This window comes from Chlorocebus sabaeus, chromosome 18 (assembly GCF_047675955.1).
Source record: "Chlorocebus sabaeus isolate Y175 chromosome 18, mChlSab1.0.hap1, whole genome shotgun sequence".
In the NCBI taxonomy this organism is placed as follows: Eukaryota; Metazoa; Chordata; class Mammalia; order Primates; family Cercopithecidae; genus Chlorocebus; species Chlorocebus sabaeus.
Genome location: NC_132921.1, coordinates 22,018,723 through 22,025,044, shown reverse-complemented (window position 1 = coordinate 22,025,044; position 6,322 = coordinate 22,018,723). Strand labels below are relative to the sequence as shown.

The window sequence follows — 6,322 nt, the reverse complement described above, 5'->3', positions numbered from 1 at the left end:
GAAGATGTACTCACCAGGTGACCTGCCTGTTCTGCCTCGGTGGCCTCCATGGCTGCCTGCTGGCCGCACGCCCCCACTCAGCAGAGGAACGGACTTTCCAATCTTGCTGAGTCTGTTTGACCAAAGGTGATGCTGACTTAGTGGCCTAAGGTCGTGCCCTCCCTCCCCCACTGAATCGATAAATAATGCGACTTATCAGAAAGAGAAAGAATTGTTTACTTTTAAACCCTGGATCCCATAAAGGGAGAGGGGAGAAGCCTAAAGCCACAGAAGCTGTAGAAGGCGCCATCCTGCCTGTCACAGGAGGGCCACTGGACTGAGAGGACCGGAGCTGACTGGGGGTAAGTGCGGCTCTCCCCGGGCGCAGGCCGACCCCCCTGAGTGATCAGGCTGTCCTTTGGGGTGGCCGCTGACTGAGAAATGATGGGAGGCTGCTGAGCCCAGTGTCGAAAGAGTTGCCACCCAGCACCTGAGCAGCAGGTGTTGAACACACCGTCACTTTGTCTTCCATAATTTTTCTGATTCTTCAGAAACCCTGAGGGAAACTGGAGACTTTCTTTAGAGAGAGTAACAAATGGTTTCCGTTTAAAGAAAAATAACAAAATGGCTTAAGGAGGAAAAGAAATGATCACCCTGCAGAGGGAGAGAGGATGAGGCTGGGGAGGAGCTGAGGGCTCAGGGACGGTGTGGGCTTTTATTTCTGCCCTTGGAGTGGCTGGACATTAAGCCAGTTCTTGTTTTTACGATGGCCTGATTGAACAATAACACCAAACCTTCACACAAAATGCCGGCATTCGAGTCATTCCTTTGGCATGCCTCTGTCCAAGTCATATTGTTCCCTCGACAGCACTAAAAACAGCCGGACACCTGTGCAGAAATGAAACAGCTCCTTAGGAATCCCCAAGTCCCAGCAATTCTCTTTAAAAGGAGTCCATGGAGCCCCCAACTTGGCCAAAAATGTACCCAGTGATTCCGTCTTCCCCACTGGTTGGTGAGAAACACAGGCAATTACAGGTGCCTGAATAGGGAACTTCCCAGATGTCCCTTCTAGATGGATTTCAGTGAGGAAAGAAATGCTGCTTTGCTTTGCTCCCTGTTGATAAGAACGTTCTATTTTAAAATTTCCATGCACTTTCAAAATGACAACTCAGAAGTATAATACTGACTTCCTTTGTCATGCGGACTAACAGCCTAAAAGAATCAAATGAATGCATTTAACACATCTATTTTAAATGGCAGTAAACGTGAATGCAGAGTAAAAAGCATCTCCATTTATCTTTCACTTTTTGAGAAATCTTTTTTTTTTTTTTTTTTTTGGTGCTGATGGGTTAGGTTTGCAGCAAGGTGACGCTTCATAGTCCCCAAAGCACCCAAACCCCAGCGGGGTTGGCCCTAGAATGCTCTTAGCCCCTGGGAACAACATATTAAAGCAAAGACAAGCTGCTCGTGCCCAGATCTGACCTGAGAAAGAATAGGGAGTGTTGCGATATTCCTGGTACTTGTGAATCTAAGACGTCATGCTGGGAGCTGTGGGGCATACAGAATGCGTACAGAGTGATGAATTTGCTGGAGGGTCTGGCTTTGTAAAGGCTTCCTCCTTAATGAGCTTTTTTTCTCACTTATGAAAAGAAATGCAGGGCATTAAAAGAGTAGCAAACCAAATCTAGCCTGTTTTTCATACTCACAGGTCCAATGGGAAAGCTGCATTCTGAATTGGCCACAGCAGCTAGAGATGCCTAGAGTTTTCATCATGGTTGGGAAGACGAGGGCAGGAACATGACAACGCACAGAAATTTTGTGTGTGTGTTTTCTTTAGAAATGGGATCTCAAATAACTGGGCTCAAGGGATCCTCCTGCCTAAGACTCTTGAGTAGCTGAGACTCCAGGAGAAATTCAGGATTAATAGACATTCAGGAATGGCTAGCACTCAGCCTTTCTCAGGGAGATCTCAGGAAGTAAGGCATAAAGAGAGATGGTGGGAGATTTATGTGGATGGGATCAGGGGCCCGGGGAAGCTAAACATATTCCCTCAAGGCCTTTTCTACACTTTGGAAAATTGTGCTGGCATTTGGACAAGTCACCCTGATTAATATCCAACATCTTTGCCTTAAGCATTATTTTTTCAAAGGAAATAATGTGTTAATACATCCCAACTTGTGTATAATGTTTCTGTTTGTTATTAGCTCGTACTATTTAAGTTCAGTTGTTAAATCTGAAAATACTAGAACATTAAAAATTTGCAAAATGAGAAATGATTATGTGAATTTTTAAAGTATTCAGAAGTGGATCCTGGCATTAACCACTTTTAATTTATTTTACTAGCGATATATTATTGGATGACTTTTTTTTTAAAAAAAGAAGCCTTCTGCTTGCTTGTTTAAACTGCTTTATAAATTGATAGTTTGACCACTTCTGCAGAAACAAAAAAGTAATAAAAGATGATGGCCATTTTAGCAACGTTTAAAATTTGCTCACAAGACAAAATGATTGGCACTCAATATGTGTTTAGTGATAGATGCAATAATACCGTAAAATTATTATACTGCATAATAAAGTATTTCACTAACAATTTGCTAAAAAATTAGCCTGAGGCCTGCCACTCAGCACAGCACTAACTTTTCATGCTTGTGACCAATTGTCTGTGAGTAGGGTGGGCTCCAACCTTCCCAATTTCAGGAGAGTATTTTGCAAGAAGGAATTTGTATTGAGAGTCCAGAAAGAAAATTGCTTAACATTTTTAAAATTCTCATTTTTCTCATTTAAAAAGTGCCACATGAATCATAAATTAACAAATGCACACAAAAGGAGAAAATAAAAAGAAACCATAATTTCTCTACTGAAAGATAACCATGGTTAATACATTTGGTGTTTTGGCCTCAGGCATGTATGCATTTTTTTTCACAGAAAGGGACTCATACTGTGTATATTGTTTTATAAACTGCTTTTTAATTCAATAACATAGATTGAATTTCTCTCCAAGTCTACCAGACTTTTCTACAGAATCAATTTAAATGATCATGGTATATCATAAATATATTACTCTTCTCCTATAGCTGGACGTTTAGGTTGGTTCCAATGTTTTTTGTTTTTTTTTTTTTTTTTGAGACGGAGTCTCGCTCTGTCGCCCAGGCTGGAGTGCAGTGGCGCGATCCCGGCTCACTGCAAGCTCCGCCTCCCGGGTTCCCGCCATTCTCCTGCCTCAGCCTCCCAAGTAGCTGGGACTACAGGCGCCCGCCACCTCGCCCGGCTAGTTTTTTTGTATTTTTCAGTAGAGACGGGGTTTCACCGTGTTAGCCAGGATGGTCTCGATCTCCTGACCTTGTGATCCGCCCGCCTCGGCCTCCCAAAGTGCTGGGATTACAAGCGTGAGCCACCGCGCCCGGCGGTTCCAATGTTTACCCTTATAAACAATGCCACTATGAGCAACCTTATAGGTAAATCTTTTTACAAATTTTTGACATTTTCCTGGAGATAGATTTCTGGGCCATAGAAATCGAGGTTGATTTGGGGCGGGGGGAGTTGGTAAGATTTACCTGTAAAGGTTGATTTGGGGGGTGGGGAGCTGGTAAGATTTACCTGGAATGCATTAACTTCCTCAACTCTTTTCATCTTCCATCTGTTCCTTCCCTTTTCTGTCTTTTGCAGATCATTCAAAGCCAAAAGCCAACAGAGCCCCCATGGAGAAGTGGGGGGATGCTCAGATGCTGCTATGGAGCCCTGAGAAGTGAAATGGACCCAAGCCCTTGCCCAGGATAGAGCGCTCCAAGTGCGTCCTCCGGGGACCCTTTTAACCAGTGCATTGTTCACCTCTCACTGTTTCTTCCCAACAGAGCTAAGAGACTTCTAGAGCTTCTTGTGATAGTCAGCGATAGCCCTGGTATGACCAGGAGGTGGGGATTTCTGTTCTAGGTCCCTCAGCAAAGATTAAGCAGGCCAAGCCTGGCTACTGCGTTAGAGGCGCTGTAGGGAAAGGGAAGGACAAAATGGGCCACCACACACCTGCGTCCACTGCTGGGCGGCACCCAGAGTGCTGGCGGTTTGTGGCAGCGACTGGGGCCACCTAGAACAGTTCTAGGGTTCGTAGTCATTCTCTCTGAGTCATGGAAGACTGCCCAGGAGGTGAGTCCCACCTAAGAGAGTATGTCTAAATTTAGGCCACTGGCATGGCCTGCTGCCTTGCAAATGACGACATTTCATGAAAGAAAGCCAGGGCCACAGACAGGAATCAAGGAAATCAGTCACTTAGTGGAAGATAACGAATCCACAGAGTGAAAAGGGGAAAGAAAAAAAAGAGGCAACTTCAACACTCCAAACCCATGGGAGCAGACCGACTTTCAGCTTTTGCAGGGGGATAATCACAGCTTGAAGAGGGTGATTTCATGATCTACGTGAGAATAAGGTGCATGTTTTTTTCTGAAAAATACGAAGGGTTCATTTTCAGCTGTTAAAGATGGGTCAGTTTTAGGGCTAAAGCAAGGCTCTGGTCAGATGTTAACAACTCAGTTATCCTGGGGAAAAAAATAACTGGCTCCCAACTCTTTCCCTTTTCAGCATTTGCAGGAAAAGAAGGAGTAGATAAATGCTTTATTTCCTCTCATTCTCCATGGTGGGCAGGAGTTCACATAATGATTAGAAACCATTTTTAACAGGAAAGCCAAGTAAATCCTGCAGGGATTTATTTGGAGCTCCCTTTTTGCTAGAAAGTGAGTATCATGAACTAAAAATGCACTCATTTCCTCTCTCTCCATCTACCTCCCTTTCTTCTCTCCCCTCATCTCCCACCCACTGCTATGGTGGAAAATGACTGTGGTCAAGAAGATTGAACATTTGAGCAAGACCGGGTGCCTTTATATCCAATAGATGCACGGAGAGTAGATCACAACACATCTAACTGCTGTATCCCCATATAAAATAATTTTAATTTCCTAGACTGCAGAATTGATCACATTTACTGATGATGGATTGGGAAGTATGTGAGGAGGTAAGAGTTGGAGAGTGTTCATTCATTCGGTCAGATTATTCTTATTTATAATGTGGTCTTCCCCTAAATATTTATTTCCGGAAATCTGTTCCCTCTAGAGATTCTTTCTCTCTCAGCCATTTTAGAAAATTTTTGCAAACAGAGTTCCTGTCCATTTTCACAGGACGTTTTTGCAGAAGGGGTTTGTTGGGTGGCAGTGGAACACAGGCAGTGGACCCCTTTACTCTACTGTTCCAGAACACAGAAGCCTTTCATCTGTGAGTCTTCAGCTCTTCCCATTGCTCAAGATGCTTGCACCTGTGATGCTTCTTTTCTCTGCTCAGGTCACAATATGTGGAGCTGACAAGGTTCCCCTATTTTCAGTGACAATGGTGGAATGTGGAGGTGAAGTTGACACCTTCGTGGCTGCAGATTTTCCTTAGCAGAGCTGTGGAGTGTGACAATGGTGTTTGTGTCTAAACTATCAAACGCCATTATCACACTAAATAGCTACTACTAGGCAATCCTTCCCTCGATAAATGTCCTGGCATCGTTTGCTTTGAGCAAGAAGGTTCATCTAATTGTTCCCAATCTTGTGTACTTACTGAATAAAGTCTGGTTCTCTTGCACTCATAACCAATATGATTAGCTGAACCCTGCCTCTCACATGCTGTTGTTACATACCTTAGCTGGTGATGAATTTTCTTGTTTTCCCAAGTCAATAACAAGATTGCAGACCAGGCGCGGTGGCTCACGCCTGTAATCCCAGCACTTTGGGAGGCCAAGGCAGGCGGATCACTCGAGCTCAGGAGTTCAAGTCCAGCCTGAGCAACATGGTGAAACCGTGTCTCTACAAAAACTACAAAAATTAGCCAGGCATGGTGGAATGTGCCTGTAATCCCAGCTACTTGAGAGGTTGAGGTGGGAGGATCAATTGAGCCCATGAGGTCGAGGCTGTAGTGAGCTGTGATGGCACCACTGTACTCCAGCCTGTGTGATAGAGCAAGATCCTGTCTCAAAAAATGAAAATAAAAAGATTGCAGAGTCCCTCAGAGCACCCAACACAAGGCCAGGCACCAGGTAATCATTCAACCCATGCTTAGAGAGTTAAAATGAATAGTTAGGGAAGTGTTAGATGCAGAAGGCTAAGACTGGGCTAAATCTATGTTATGCAGACCGCAAGCTTATAGGTACAAAATTAAGGTGTATGGGTCCTTCTCTTTTCATCTTTAAAAAATCCAACTTTCTAATAAACCTACACATGGCTTCAGTGACCTTTCAGAAATTCTAGAACATGTTTGATTTCTACTGATTTCAATCAATTACTAGGCTGATTACTGAATTCGTACACTAGGTCTTTCT

The 6,322-nt window shown here is 43.8% G+C and overlaps 1 long non-coding RNA gene across 1 annotated transcript; it reads left to right on the top strand.

Annotated features, from left to right (window-relative positions):
- The first annotated feature begins 266 nt into the window (after positions 1 to 266).
- On the top strand, positions 267 to 5,600 carry LOC119620524 (uncharacterized). Its single transcript, XR_005237012.2, has 3 exons — positions 267 to 341; positions 3,646 to 3,877; positions 5,145 to 5,600. It is a non-coding gene; the product is annotated as an uncharacterized lncRNA (long non-coding RNA).
- Positions 5,601 to 6,322: the final 722 nt, after the last annotated feature.